Raw genomic sequence first — 17,437 nt, 5'->3', positions numbered from 1 at the left:
ATTTTATGAGATATTTCATGCTAGTTGCCAAATGATGGTTCCCACATGTGTTAGGTGACTCAAATGGGCTGCTAAGAGCTGATCATTGGAGTGTATATACCAATAGTAAATACATCTAAAAACTGTGTATTGTACGAGTACGAATACGGGTGCATACGAGTAGAATTGTTGATGAAACTGAACGAGGATGTAATTGTAAGCATTTTTGTTAAGTAGAAGTATTTTGATAAGTGTCTTGAAGTCTTTCAAAAGTGTATGAATACATATTAAAACACTACATGTATATACATTTTAACTGAGTCGTTAAGTCATCGTTAGTCGTTACATGTAAGTGTTGTTTTGAGACCTTTAGGTTAACGATCTTGTTAAATGTTGTTAACCCAAAGTTTATAATATCAAATGAGATTTTAAATTATTATATTATCATGATATTATTATATATTAATATATCTTAATATGATATATACATTTAAATGTCGTTACAACGATAATCGTTACATATATGTCTCGTTTCGAAATCCTTAAGTTAGTAGTCTTGTTTTTACTTATGTAGTTCATTGTTAATACACTTAATGATATATTTAATTATCATATTATCATGTTATATATAATATAACAATGTATTAATATGCTTCATATATATTTAGTAAGACGTGGTTATAACGATAATCGTTATATGTATCGTTTCGAGTTTTATACGTCAATAGTCTCCTTTTTAAGTATATAACTTATTGTTACTATTTTTAATGAGATACTTGATGATCATTATATCATGTTAAACATATATATTTATTCATTTATGTATCATCATGTCATATACAACTTATAGCGTTCGTGAATCATTGGTCAAACTGGGTAATCAGACGTTTACAAAATTTCTGTTTCAATTAACCAAGTCTTAACAAGTTTGATTGCTTAACATGTTGGAAACATTTAATCATGTAAATATAGTTTTCATTAAAAATATAATCATAGAAAGGTTTGAAAAAGTTTGGGTCACTACAGTACCTACCCGTTAAATAAATTTCGTCCCGAAATTTTAAGCGATTGGAGGTGTTGGCTCATCTTCTGGAAATAAGTGCGGGTGCTTCTTGTTCATCTGATCTTCTCATTCCCAGGTCAACTCGGGTCCTCTACGAGCATTCCATCGAACGTTAACAATCGGTATCTTGTTTTGTTTAAGTCTCTTAACCTCACGATCCATTATTTCAACGGGTTCTTCAATGAATTGAAGTTTTTCATTGATTTGGATTTTGTCCAACGGAATAGTGAGATCTTCTTTAGCAAAACATTTTTTAAATTCGAGACGTGGAAAGTGTTATGTATAGCCGCGAGTTGTTGAGGTAACTCAAGTCGGTAAGCTACTGGTCCGACACGATCAATAATCTTGAATCGTCCAATATACCTTGGATTTAATTTCCCTCGTTTACCAAATCGAACAACACCTTTCCAAGGTGCAACCTTAAGCATGACCATCTCTCCAATTTCAAATTCTATATCTTTTCTTTTAATGTCGGCGTAGCTCTTTTGTCGACTTTGGGCGGTTTTCAACCGTTGTTGAATTTGGATGATCTTCTCAGTAGTTTCTTGTATTATCTCCGGACTCGTAATCTGTCTATCCCCCACTTCACTCCAACAAATTGGAGACCTGCACTTTCTACCATAAAGTGCTTCAAACGGATCCATCTCAATGCTTGAATGGTAGCTATTGTTGTAGGAAAATTCTACTAACGGTAGATGTCGATCCCAACTGTTTTCGAAATCAATAACACATGCTCGTAGCATGTCTTCAAGCGTTTGTATCATCCTTTCACTCTGCCCATCAGTTTGTGGATGATAGGAAGTACTCATGTCTAGACGAGTTCCTAATGCTTGCTGTAATGTCTGCCAGAATCTTGAAATAAATCTGTCATCCCTATCAGAGATAATAGAGATTGGTATTCCATGTCTGGAGACGACTTCCTTCAAATACAGTTGTGCTAACTTCTCCATCTTGTCATCTTCTCTTATTGGCAGGAAGTGTGCTGATTTGGTGAGACGATCAACTATTACCCAAATAGTATCAAAACCACTTGCAGTCCTTGGCAATTTAGTGATGAAATCCATGGTAATGTTTTCCCATTTCCATTCCGGGATTTCGGGTTGTTGAAGTAGACCTGATGGTTTCTGATGCTCCGCTTTGACCTTAGAACACGTCAAACATTCCCCTACGTATTTAGCAACATCGGCTTTCATACCTGGCCACCAAAAATGTTTCTTGAGATCCTTATACATCTTCCCCGTTCCAGGATGTATTGAGTATCTGGTTTTATGAGCTTCTCTAAGTACCATTTCTCTCATATCTCCAAATTTTGGTACCCAAATCCTTTCAGCCCTATACCGGGTTCCATCTTCCCGAATATTAAGATGCTTCTCCGATCCTTTGGGTATTTCATTCTTTAAATTTCCCTCTTTTAAAACTCCTTGTTGCGCCTCCTTTATTTGAGTAGTAAGGTTATTGTGAATCATTATATTCATAGATTTTACTCGAATGGGTTCTCTGTCCTTTCTACTCAAGGCGTCAGCTACCACATTTGCCTTCCCCGGGTGGTAACGAATCTCAAAGTCGTAATCATTCAACAATTCAATCCACCTACGCTGCCTCATGTTCAGTTGTTTCTGATTAAATATGTGTTGAAGACTTTTGTGGTCGGTATATATAATACTTTTGACCCCATATAAGTAGTGCCTCTAAGTCTTTAATGCAAAAACAACCGCACCTAATTCCAAATCATGCGTCGTATAATTTTGCTCGTGAATCTTCAATTGTCTAGACGCATAAGCAATTACCTTCGTTCGTTGCATTAATACACAACCGAGACCTTGCTTTGAGGCGTCACAATATATCACAAAATCATCATTCCCTTCAGGCAATGACAATATAGGTGCCGTAGTTAGCTTTTTCTTCAATAACTGAAATGCCTTCTCTTGTTCATCCTTCCATTCAAATTTTTTCCCTTTATGCGTTAATGCAGTCAAGGGTTTTGCTATTTTGGAGAAATCTTGGATGAATCTTCTGTAGTAACCAGCCAATCCTAAAAATTGACGTATATGCTTCGGAGTTTTTGAGGTTTTCCACTTTTCAGCGGTTTCGATCTTTGTCGGGTCCACCTGGATACCTTCTTTGTTCACTATGTGACCGAGGAGTTGAACTTCTTTCAACCAAAATGCACACTTTGAAAACTTAGCGTACAGTTTTTCTTTCCTCAATACTTCTAGCACTTTTCTCAAATGTTCTTCGTGCTCTTGATCATTCTTTGAGTAAATAAGTATGTCATCGATGAAAACAATGACAAACTTGTCAAGATATGGCCCACACACTCGGTTCATAAGGTCCATGAACACAGCTGGTGCGTTAGTCAATCCAAACGGCATAACCATAAACTCGTAATGACCATAACGCGTCCTAAAAGCAGTTTTTGGAATATCATCCTCCTTTACTCGCATTTGATGATATCCAGAATGTAAATCGATCTTCGAATAAATCGACGAGCCTTGTAGTTGATCAAATAAGTCGTCAATTCTCGGCAGTTGATAACGGTTTTTGATGGTAAGTTTGTTCAATTCTCTGTAATCAATACACAACCTAAATGTACCATCTTTCTTCTTGACAAATAAAATAGGAGCTCCCCAAGGTGATGTGCTTGGTCGAATGAAACCACGTTCTAATAGTTCTTGTAGTTGGCTTTGCAGTTCTTTCATCTCGCTGGGTGCGAGTCTGTAAGGAGCACGAGCTATTGGTGCAGCTCCTGGTACAAGATCTATTTGAAATTCAACAGATCGATGTGGAGGTAGTCCCGGTAATTCTTTCAGAAATACATCGGGAAATTCTTTTGCGACAAAAACATCATTGATGCTCTTTTCTTCAGTTTGTACTTTCTCGACATGTGCTAGAACAGCATAGCAACCTTTTCTTATTAGTTTTTGTGCCTTCAAATTACTAATAAGATGTAGCTTCGTGTTGCCCTTTTCTCCGTACACCATTAAGGGTTCTCCTTCTTCTCGTACAATGCGAATTGCATTTTTATAACATACGATCTCTGCTTTCACCTTCTTCAGCCAGTCCATGCCAACTATTACATCAAAACTCCCTAACTCTACTAGTATCAAATCAATCTTAAATATTTCGCTACCCAGTTTAATTTCTCGATTCCGGCATATATAATCTGCTAAAATTAATTTACCGTTTGCTAATTCGAGTTAAAATTTACTATCCAACGGCGTCAATGGACAACTTAATTTAGCATAAAAATCTCTACTCATATAGCTTCTGTCCGCACTCGAATCAAATAAAACGTAAGCAGATTTATTGTCAATAAGAAACGTACCTGTAACAAGCTCCGGGTCTTCTTGTGCCTCTGCCACATTAATATTGAAAACTCTTCCGCGGCCTTGTCCATTCGTGTTCTCCTGGTTCGGGAAATTTCTAATAATGTGGCCCAATTTTCCACATTTATAACAAACTACATTGGCATAACTTGCTCCGACACTACTTGCTCCACCATTACTCGTTCCGACACCATTTGTTCCTTTTGTTCTGTTAACCCCTAGTCCGTAGACCTCACACTTCGCCGCGCTATGACCATTTCTTTTACACTTGTTGCAAAATTTGGTGCAGAACCCCGAGTGATACTTTTCACACCTTTGGCATAGCTGCTTCTGATTATTGTTGTTGTTGTGGTTGTTATTGTTGTTGGGATGATTGTTGTAGTAGTAGTAGTAGTTGTTGTTGTTGTTGTTGTTGTTGTTGTTGTTGTTGTTGTTGTTGTTGTTGGGCCGTTTGTTGTAGTTGCGATTGATGTTGCGATTGTTGAGATAGTTGTTGCGATTATTGTTGTAATTGCTGTTGTTGTTGTATTGGTGATTCTTATCACCGTTTTTCTCCCACTTTCTTTTGACTTGCTTCACATTGGCCTCTTCAGCCGCCTGTTCTTTAATTCTTTCCTCAATCTGGTTCACTAGTTTGTGAGCCATTCTACATGCCTGTTGTATGGAGGCGGGCTCGTGTGAATTTATATCTTCTTGGATTCTTTCCGGTAATCCTTTCACAAACGCGTCGATCTTCTCTTCCTCATCTTCGAACGCTCCCGGACACAATAGGCACAATTCTGTGAATCGTCTTTCATACGTGGTAATATCAAATCCTTTGGTTCGTAACCCTCTAAGTTCTGTCTTGAGCTTATTAACCTCGGTTCTGGGACGGTACTTCTCGTTCATCAAGTGCTTGAATGCTGACCACGGTAGTGCGTAAGCATCAGCTTGTCCCACTTGCTCTAGATAGGTATTCCACCATGTTAACGCAGTACCTGTGAAGGTATGCGTAGCGTACTTCACTTTGTCCTCTTAAGTACACTTACTTATGGCAAACACCGATTCGACCTTCTCGGTCCACCGTTTCAATCCAATCGGTCCTTCGGTTCCATCAAATTCCAAAGGTTTGCAGGCAGTGAATTCTTTGTAGGTGCATCCTACACGATTTCATGTACTGCTAGATCCAAGGTTATTGTTGGTATGTAGCGCAGCCTGTACTGTGGCTATGTTTGAAGCAAGAAAGGCACGAAATTCCTCTTCGCTCATATTCAAGGTGTGTCAAGTAGTTGGTGCCATTTCCTTCAAAATAGTCAAATGAAACAAGTTAATCATACAGAATATTAAGAGTAGTCAATAGTATCTCGTAGCATAATATGAACTCATTTATAAAAGCTTTTTCTTCATATTAGCGTTTTTATAAGTTTAAATTCGAGTAGTACCTACCCGTTAAGTTCATACTTAGTAGCTAATATACAATTCAACTACTACAATTCTATATGAAAAACTGATTATAATAATATTTCGCGTTCAAACTTTTACACAATATTTTACAAACTTACAATACCGCTTATTTTACATATAGCATGAAATATAGCACACAATAAATTTGATACAAGATGGTTGTGAAGATAATTCTAGCTAGTACACAAGTCGTTTAGCAAAGGCAATAAAGACACGTAATTCATACGTCCAGAAACAAGTCATGCATTCTGGTTTTACTAGGACTACTTCCCATCCTTGGTCTTGTGGAACATAACCGTTATGGCCATCGATAAGACAGCGTGTTGTAACATCGTCAAAGGGACGAGGGTAACGTAATGTCCAACAGTCCTGTAACAATCTAAAAACCTCATTCCTTACCCCAATTACCGACTCCGTCACTTGTGGGAACGTTTTGTTTAATAGTTGTAGCCCGATGTTCTTGTTCTCACTTTGGTGAGAAGCGAACATTACTAACCCGTAAGCATAACATGCTTCTTTATGTTGCATATTAGCCGCTTTTTCTAAATCACGAAGTCCTATATTCGGATATATTGAGTCAAAATAATTTCTTAACCCGTTGCGTAAAATAGCATTTGGGTTCCCCGCAATATATGCATCAAAGTAAACACATCGTAACTTATGGATTTCCCAATGTGATATCCCCCATCTTTTGAACGAAAGCCTTTTATAAATCAAGGCATTCTTGGAACGTTCTTCGAATGTCTTACAAACTGATCTCGCCTTAAATAGTTGTGCCGAGGAATTCTGACCGACTCTAGACAAGATTTCATCAATCATGTCTCCGGGTAGGTCTCTTAAAATATTGGGTTGTCTATCCATTTTGTGTTTTTATACTGTAAAATAGACAAGAGTTAGATTCATAAAAAAAAATTACTTATTAATACAAGCAATTTTTACATATATCATAAAGCATAAGCACACTATATTACATATATTACACCACACGAATACAACTATCTTATTCCGACTCGCTCGTTTCTTCTTCTTCGGTTTTAGTTCGTTTTGCCAAGTTTCTAGGGATATATGATGTTCCCCTAATACGAGCCGTCGTTTTCCACATTGGTTTAGAAAAACCTGGTGGTTTAGAGGTTCCCGGGTTATTGTCACAACTTAAGAAATACGGGTGTTGACGATACATATAAAGTTCATCGGGTTTGGAATCAAATTTCTCTATTTTTATGCCCTTTCTCTTATTGTTCTCTTTTGCCTTATTAAATTGTGTTGGGGTAATTTCTATAACATCATCGGAATCCTTGTCGGGATCCGATTCATCGGAGAATTGGTAATCCTCCCAATACTTGGCTTCCTTGACGGAAACACCATTGACCATCATTAACTTTGGTTGGTTGGTTAAGGATTTTCTTCTACTTAACCGTTTTATTATTTTCCCCACTGGTTCTATTTCTTCTTCCGGTTCCGATTCTTCTTCTGGTTCCGACTCTTCTTCCAGTTCCTCTTCGGGAACTTATGAATCAGTCCACGAATCATTCCAATTTACATTTGACTCTTCATTATTATTAGGTGAGTCAATGGGACTTGTTATAGAGGTAGACATCTATCACATAATATCAAACACGTTAAGATATTAATATATCACATAATATTCACATGTTAAAAATATATAGTTTCCAACAAAATTTGTTAAGCAATCATTTTTCAAGTAAACACGGTCGAAGTCCAGACTCACTAATGCATCCTAACAAACTCGATAAGACACACTAATGCAAAATTTTGTTTCTCTAAGACCAACGCTCTGATACCAACTGAAATGTCCCGTTCTTATTGATTAAAAACGTTCCATATTAATTGATTTCGTTGCGAGGTTTTGACCTCTATATGAGACGTTTTTCAAAGACTGCATTCATTTTAAAACAAACCATAACCTTTATTTCATCAATAAAGGTTTAAAAAGCTTTACATAGATTATCAAATAATGATAATCTAAAATATCCTGTTTACACGCGACCATTACATAATGGTTTACAATACAAATATGTTACAACGAAATAAGTTTCTTGAATGCAGTTTTTACACAATATCATACAAGCATGGACTCCAAATCTCGTCCTTATTTAAGTATGCGACAGCGGAAGCTCTTAATAATCACCTGAGAATAAACATGCTTAAAACGTCAACAAAAATATTGGTGAGTTATAGGTTTAACCTATATATTATCAAATCATAATAATAGACCACAAGATTTCATATTTCAATACACATCCCATACATAGAGGTAAAAATCATTCATATGGTGAACACCTGGTAACCGACATTAACAAGATGCATATTTAAGAATATCCCCATCATTCCGGGACACCCTTCGGATATGATATAAATTTCGAAGTACTAAAGCATCCGGCACTTTGGATGGGGTTTGTTAGGTCCAATAGATCTATCTTTAGGATTCGCGTCAATATGGGTGTCTGTTTCCTAATTCTTAGATTACCAGACTTAATAAAAAGGGGTATATTCGATTTCAATAATTCAACCATAGAATGTAGTTTCACGTACTTGTGTCTATTTTGTAAATCATTTATAAAACCTGCATGTATTCTCATCCCAAAAATATTAGATTTTAAAAGTGGGACTATAACTCACTTTCACAGATTTTTTTACTTCGTCGGGAAGTAAGACTTGGCCACTGGTCGATTCACGAACCTATAACAAATATGTACATATATATCAAAGTATGTTCAAAATATATTTACAACACTTTTAATACATTTTGATGTTTTAAGTTTATTAAGTCAACTGTCCTCGTTAGTAACCTACAACTAGTTGTCCACAGTTAGATGTACAGAAATAAATCGATATATATATTATCTTGAATCAATCCACGACCCAGTGTATACATATCTCAGTATTGATCACAACTCAAACTATATATATTTTGGAATCAACCTCAACCCTGTATAGCTAACTCCAACATTCACATATAGAGTGTCTATGGTTGTTCCGAAATATATATAGATGTGTCGACATGATAGTTCGAAACATTGTATACGTGTCTATGGTATCTCAAGATTACATAATATACAATACAAGTTGATTAAGTTATGGTTGGAATAGATTTGTTACCAATTTTCACGTAGCTAAAATGAGTAGTTTTTACCAATTTTGTTTTGCTCGCCATTTCTTCGTTTCTAATCCATTTTGAGTGATTTAAGCGGCCACGGTTTCGTATTGAACTTTACTTTATGAAACTAAACAGAAAAGGTATAGGTTTATAGTCGGAAATACAAGTTACAAGTCGTTTTTGAAAGAGGTAGTCATTTCCGTCGAAAGAACGACATCTTGATGACTGTTTTGAAAAACATACTTTCACTTTGAGTTTAACCATGATTTTTGGATATGGTTTCATGTTCATAAGAAAAATCATTTTCCCAGAAGTATAGCTTTTAAATCAAAATTTTCATAGTTTTTAATTATCCAAACCAAAACAGCCCCCAGTTGTAACTACGACGGCGTAAATCCGGTTTTATGGTGTTTATCGTGTTTCCGGGTTTTAAATCATTAAGTTAGCTTATCATATAGATATAGATCATGTGTATAGTTAATTTTAAAAGTGTAGTTAGAAGGATTAACTTTATTTGCTAACAAGTTTAGAATTAACTAAACTATGTTCTAGTGATTACTAGTTTACCACTTCGAATATGATAGGTTTTTATGTATGAATCAAATAATGTTATGACCATCATTACTACCTTAAGTTCCTTGGATAAACCTACTGGAAAAGAGAAAAATGGATCTAGCTTCAACGGATCCTTGGATGGCTCGAAGTTCTTGAAGCAGAATCATGACACGAAAACAAGTTCAAGTAAGATCATCACTTGAAATAAGATTGTTATAGTTATAGAAATTGAACCAAAGTTTGAATATGATTATTACCTTGTATTAGAATGATAACCTACTGTAATAAACAAAGATTTATTGAGGTTGGATGATCACCTTACAAGATTGGAAGTGAGCTAGCAAACTTGAAAGTATTCTTGATTTTATGTAACTAGAACTTGTAGAATTTATGAAGAACACTTAGAACTTGAAGTTAGAACTTGAGAGAGATCAATTAGATAAAGAAAATTGAAGAATGAAAGTGTTTGTAGGTGTTTTTGGTCGTTGGTGTATGGATTAGATATAAAGGATATGTAATTTTGTTTTCATGTAAATAAGTCATGAATGATTACTCATATTTTTGTAATTTTATGAGATATTTCATGCTAGTTGCCAAATGATGGTTCCCACATGTGTTAGGTGACTCAAATGGGCTGCTAAGAGCTGATCATTGGAGTGTATATACCAATAGTAAATACATCTAAAAACTGTGTATTGTACGAGTACGAATACGGGTACATACGAGTAGAATTGTTGATGAAACTGAACGAGGATGTAATTGTAAGCATTTTTGTTAAGTAGAAGTATTTTGATAAGTGTCTTGAAGTCTTTCAAAAGTGTATGAATACATATTAAAACACTACATGTATATACATTTTAACTGAGTCGTTAAGTCATCGTTAGTCGTTACATGTAAGTGTTGTTTTGAGACCTTTAGGTTAACGATCTTGTTAAATGTTGTTAACCCAAAGTTTATAATATCAAATGAGATTTTAAATTATTATATTATCATGATATTATTATATATTAATATATCTTAATATGATATATACATTTAAATGTCGTTACAACGATAATCGTTACATATATGTCTCGTTTCGAAATCCTTAAGTTAGTAGTCTTGTTTTTACTTATGTAGTTCATTGTTAATACACTTAATGATATATTTAATTATCATATTATCATGTTATATATAATATAACAATGTATTAATATGCTTCATATATATTTAGTAAGACGTGGTTATAACGATAATCGTTATATGTATCGTTTCGAGTTTTATACGTCAATAGTCTCCTTTTTAAGTATATAACTTATTGTTACTATTTTTAATGAGATACTTGATGATCATTATATCATGTTAAACATATATATTTATTCATTTATGTATCATCATGTCATATACAACTTATAGCGTTCGTGAATCATTGGTCAAACTGGGTAATCAGACGTTTACAAAATTTCCGTTTCAATTAACCAAGTCTTAACAAGTTTGATTGCTTAACATGTTGGAAACATTTAATCATGTAAATATAGTTTTCATTAAACATATAATCATAGAAAGGTTCGGAAAAGTTTGGGTCACTACATCATGTACTCACCTACATCTTGTAACAATAATTGCCATACCAACTACCGGGAATTAGCAATCAGTATTTCGAATTTCGCAGCAATTCTACGCCAACAGTTATATATATACATATAATGTCTATCTTATAGACTTACATACTTCGAATGTGAAGTTTCTGAAAAACACCCCAAACTGCGAAACTAGTTCTCCGAATTTTGGAAAAATGCTAATGAAGCAGCAAAAACTGTAAACGACCTTAACCGCCAAAAGTTTGATGATAAAGAATAGTGTGTTGGCAAAGCTCAGAAAAAGAGAAGGTTTGGAACTGGAAAACGGATTGAGCAAAGTATGAAGGAGGCTGTGGATAAATCACAAAGACTAAACCTGCCTTCAAAGAATCCAAATGATTCAGTATTTGCTGAAGCCATTAACGAATACCTTGCTTTCGAATCTAAACCCTTGCGGACAATATTCTTCATCATCCTCTGATATTAGAAATTCTAAGATATCATCGTATCTTTCATTATAAATATCCTCCATATTTCTGGAAATAATTCCATAATCATTCTTATTGGAAATCAATTTTCTCCTTATGATATCTGTGTTACATCATAAAAGAAACTATTTTAGTTTCTAAATTCTGAAACCTTCGAGTTTAAAATATGAATATTTTTGAAGTGGTGTTGGGAGCTGAAGCATGATTTAGTATAATATAATGACACTTGATCAACTTGATTATATTACAGTAAGTCATGTTGAGTTTCTAAATGGAACGTGATGATTCACAGATCATAACGTCATCATGTGCTATGTCATACGACTCTTGTATTCTAGTTAATCTCTAAAATATCAAGAAAATATTTCTTGATGAATCTGCCTTTTCCAGGGTATTCTGGTAATTTAACAAATCAAGATCGTGCCATTACCATTTTCTTCTTAGAACATTAACAATGTTCATTCCAAAATTCATATCTGCGAATTCTGGACCATTACAAGCAATGCTTAGTCACAAGAAGAAGAAACGAAGGGACAAAACTCCAAAATAGAAATTGGGGTATAAATTGCAGCAAATAAAAGAAAGCATTAACTGGGGATGACAATAATTATAGAAGACAGAAGCAGAAACTTTGAAATATAAGGGAGAATATAAATCCCGATAACAACACATAAATTACAAACCGTGTATATCAATGTTTATCGCAACATAAAGACACGGGAGAATTAAAAGCAAGTAGAAGTAAGCAGATTCCTCCAGTGGTAGATGAAAAAGAAGAATGACAAATATGAAAGTTAGGAGTATATCAAGAATCAGAACTGGATGAAGCATTTTTCACAATCTTTTGAAAATAGGAAATGAGGAAGAAGATGTAAGAGTGATGAAAATAATGAAACGGAAGAGGTCAATTTATAGCGAAATATTAAACATAGCAATCAAGGCAAATTACGCATTTAATCAAAAGAAATCTTAATTTCCTTAAATTCTGAAGAATCAATTCTTATTTAGATTATGAAGATTTTCTATTCCTTAAATTACGGAAATCAATCGTTAATACGTCAAGAGTTAAGACAAATCTCTATTCTTCATTTCACTCTTTTACAATAACTTCTCTCATACACTTCGAATAATCGGATTGTTTTATCCATATTATTCAACGGTGATAAAACTCTATTTATCAACACATATACGGCATGAAAACATTTTTATTGTTAGTCATGACGACATCACTCAAATTTCGGGACGAAATTTCTTTAACGGGTAGGTACTGTGATGACCCGAAAATTTCTAACCAAATTTAAACTTAATCTTTGTATGATTAATATTTCTGACCCAATAAGCAAAGTCTGTAAAACTGAATCTCAAAATTTTTGAACTACTTTCATATATTCAAATACCTTTCAGTTGTTCTCGACGATTCGCGAACAATTATATGTATATAGATACACATATATATACTATAACTTGAAAACGTAACAATGTATTAATTGTTTGATACCGTACATTAAACTTATTAGTTTAAATATTTATTTGAATATATATGATAAGTTGGAATATTAATTTTATGAATAACTTGCGACGTATATTTAAAACGTGTTTATGAATGTTGAAAATATATAATAACTTGGTCATAAAACAATTTGTTATTATATATATATATTAACAAATAGCGAGACAATGATTTATAGAAGTAAATGACCAAAACACTCGAAAGTTTAAGATACACTTTGAATGATATAGTTTATTGATAATTTAAGACTATATTTTGACAAAGGTACGAGTCACAAAACGTAAATTGCAAGTTTTCTAAGCGTATGAAAATGCGTTCGAGAAACCGGAACCGGGACATAAGTCGAGTGACATCGTACGAGTCATCGGAACGAAAATTACAAGTTAACTATGCACATGAATTTAATATAATATATAATTAATTATTTAAATTATATATATTATATATATTATATTTAAATATGTCGACGAACTAGCAAACAAAAACATTTTGAGCTGGATCAGGCGGCCATGCGATCGCATGGAAAATACACTAAAAACTCATGCGATCGCACGGGCATCAGATTCCAAAAAGTTGCCTATAAAAGGCCAGTTTCTGCTCGAGTTTTTTTTACACATATACTACTCCCTCTGTAATATTTTTATTATTATTATTATTATTATTATTATTATTATTATTATTATTATTATTATTATTATTATTATTATTATTATTATTAAGATTAATATTATTGTTAATCTTATTATTATTAGTAGTATTTGTATTATTATTAGTATTATACATAAAATACTACGACGAGGTCTTGAGCGTGTCACTTTCAAAATGGGTTTTCAAGCGGGATAGAGCTAAGAAAATTATGGGTAATGTTCGGAGGTATATTTATGAATCAAACCTAGTGTTTATCATCTCCGTTACGTCTACGTACTTTCCTACAATATTGAATCTCAATATTGATACGTAAGCACTCATATTTTATCTTTTATATACTAATTGTGTATCCATGTCTAGTGCTCGAGTATATATATTTATACATATGTGTATGCTAAATTTCGTCGTTAAATAGTTTATAATAGATCACGAATTAAATACATATATTACTGGTAAAAGGTATATGATATACATGTTTTTGGAAAGCTGGAGAAAAATCAATAACTTTTCATTTAGATATCGAATAGTTTCGATGAACGGATTAAAAGATATGATCAACTGAATTATAATTGACGTTAATTGGAATTGCTTTTGAATCTGCAATTAATATTTAAACAACTTGTTTGTAAGATTGATAAATTAGATTTTTGAATATTACCAACCGAGTAAATGAATCCTTATATAAGGTACGTCTCGTTTTGTTGAACTATTGTCAAAATTGACTTTTTGAAACGACTTTGGATAACTTTTATATGTCGATCTCGAGCATTAGGATTGTGATACACTATGACCTGACCTAGCTTGATAAACATTTATTGACCAACATATGTTCTCTAGGTTGAGATCTACGATTATTTGGTAATCCGAGTTTCGGTCACATTTTGGTGAACGACTTTATATGCTGCTAAAGTGAGTTTCATTTGCTCCCCTTTTAATTGCTTTTGCAATCTATATTTTTGGGCTGAGAATACATGCAATTTATTTTAAAAACAATGGACACAAGTACATACTAAATTCTATACTGAGTTTGAACCGCAAATCCCTTAGCTTTGGTAACTAGTAACTGCCGGTTATAAGAACTGGTGGGCGCGAGTAGTAGTATATGGATCCATAGGGCTTGATATCCCCGTCTGAGCTAGAGCGCTAGCCTTTTAACGGACGTATGCTATTTGAGAAGCGTACACGTTGGTTTGCGTGTACTATTAAGATGATTATACAAAGGGTACAAATTATATATACGTTAAGTTTAGTTACCAGGGTGCTCAATCTTGTAGAATATTTTGATAAACGTTTCTGGATGAAACAACTGAAATCTTGTGATCCACCTTTATACACAGATTATGCGAAACATTAAAACTATGAACTCACCAACCTTTGTGTTGACACTTGTTAGCATGTTTATTCTCAGGTTCCCTAGAAGTCTTCCGCTGTTTGCTTATATGTTAGACAAGCTTTGTGCATGGAGTCATACATGCTTTATTCAAGAAAACGTTGCATTCACAAAACCATCATCATGTATCTATTTTGACTGCATTGTCAACGGAAGTATTATTGTAAACTATTATTTACGGTGATTGTCTATATGTAGAAATCATCAGATGTCGAAAACCTTGGATTTAAATATTCATTATGGTATACCTTTTCCAAAGAATGCAATGTTTATAAAACATATCATATAGAGGTCAAATACCTTGCAATGAAATCGATGAATGACATATTCGTCCATATAGATTTGGAGCGATCGTTACATTGACATTTTTTAATTTGTTTCTAAAATTACAATCTTTTCGCCTATATTGAGAGACCGGGAGTAACCATGCATCACGGATTACTTGTTCAACATCATCTTCGTTTAACCACGCATCAAAAATCTTGAAGGGTTTCGGCCCAAAGTTTCTCTCATCATCCTTCAACATAATAGGACAATGGTCTGAGTTTTGTCTAACCATAGCCACAGCCGTGAGATCACGGCACATAAAGTGAAATTTTTCATTAACCAAGAAGCGATCTAACTTACTAAATTTGACGCCATCATCGCTTACCCTAGTGAAGTTTCGACCACCCAACGGTATATCAATAAAACTATTACGTTCTATAAAATCATTAAACCTTCTAGCTCTATACTCAATGAATTCGTAATTGAACCTGTCCTCTTTACATCTTACCTCATTGAAATCCCCACAAAGAACAAAAGCTTCATCACTGCCATTTAAACAATTCGAAAGAGCATTCCATAAGCTAGCTTTATTTTGATCATCATGGGGCCCATAGATGTTGAGAACATTGATGGTTTTTGAATTGTCTTTCCACACCCCACTAATACCTATAACACAATCAAGCCTTGTAACACTAATAGCATCAAAGTAGTTCTTGTCCCAAATCAATAATTGACCTCCCGAATTCCCAATGTTTTCTCTTTGAATAAAATCACACTCAGAAGACCCCCAAATAGATTGCACCCATATGTCATCCACCAAATTTAACCTAGTTTCCTGTAACACTAAGAATCTAGGTTGTTCCTTTGCAATAAATTTCCTAACCCATCCTGATTTATCGTGTTTAGTCCCGATACAAAACCCTCTAATATTGAAAGAAATTATCTTCATGTTTAACAGAAAATCCGATAGGATAACAAAGAGACTTACTGGGAGGTGTTCTTCTCCTTCCATTTTAACCCTAACTTGGTGCCATACTCCCTGATACCCATCAACTGTGACGAACCATTGGAGGTGGAAGATGACTCGTCCACCCTATCAACTGGAGGATCAGAAGTCTTGTTGACAGAATCAATTGAATTGGAATGGTTGTTTGCACATGAGGAGCATCTGGAACGTAAAAGATCATTCTGTTTATTGGATCTTGCAGATTCTTTGACCTTTAACACTCTGGATGATGACTTCCAACGTCTCAGATATAGCCAGCAGCATGTACGATTATTGGGTTTGGATTTGGTTGAATCGTTGTTTGTTTTCTTAGGTTTCTTCGCCTTTCGTTTATCCTGTGACTGCGAATTGGATTTGGATTTTGAAACAGGTTTGGTCTTAGGGTGATAGGAGTGATTGTTGGGCCTGGAAAATTCGTCTAAGCCGTACTCAGATTGAACATGAATTGGGCATGTAATGTTATTTGGTTGGGCTGGATTCATAGAGCTACAATCAGCCTGGGTATCATCTGGCCCATCACAAGCTAGCTTTTCCATGTTCTTGTTGCTACCTGGACAATTGGGCCCAATACAGACATGACTGGAATTTAATACAACAGGACTTTTCACATAGGTTGCCTCCCCATCATTATTAAGTTTAGGCGTGGAGCCTGGAGACGTGTGAACATTAATGTTACTAGGGTTATTGGAAACACAACAGCCGTTATTCACCTCTGCACCCTCATCATCGAATTTTTCTTGGAAAAGATAACGGGTACCATAACACCCTGACTCTCCATCTTCTGAATCTGTTACCGGAATACGTCTGTCACCGGAGACATTATTACTTGCCGGAATATTTTCTCCTTCATCTTCTGCACCTGCACTCATTTGGTTATCTTCATCGACAATCTTATGGGTCTCTTCAATAAAGGAATCATTATCAGTTTCAAATGACCCAAAACTATCGTTATCATCATCAGAATTGTCAAAAGTGTCACCTATGAAATCGTCATCATCACTAGCTTCAGGATTAGGCGAAACAGGCGGTGGGTCAGTATCTTCATCACATACCTGGACCACATCCATGGCAAAAACCCTACTACG

The sequence above is a fragment of the Rutidosis leptorrhynchoides genome, chromosome 3 (genome assembly GCF_046630445.1).
Source record: "Rutidosis leptorrhynchoides isolate AG116_Rl617_1_P2 chromosome 3, CSIRO_AGI_Rlap_v1, whole genome shotgun sequence".
NCBI classification, from domain to species: Eukaryota; Viridiplantae; Streptophyta; class Magnoliopsida; order Asterales; family Asteraceae; genus Rutidosis; species Rutidosis leptorrhynchoides.
The sequence above is the reverse complement of the archived record's forward strand: the minus strand, read 5'-3'. Positions refer to the sequence as shown.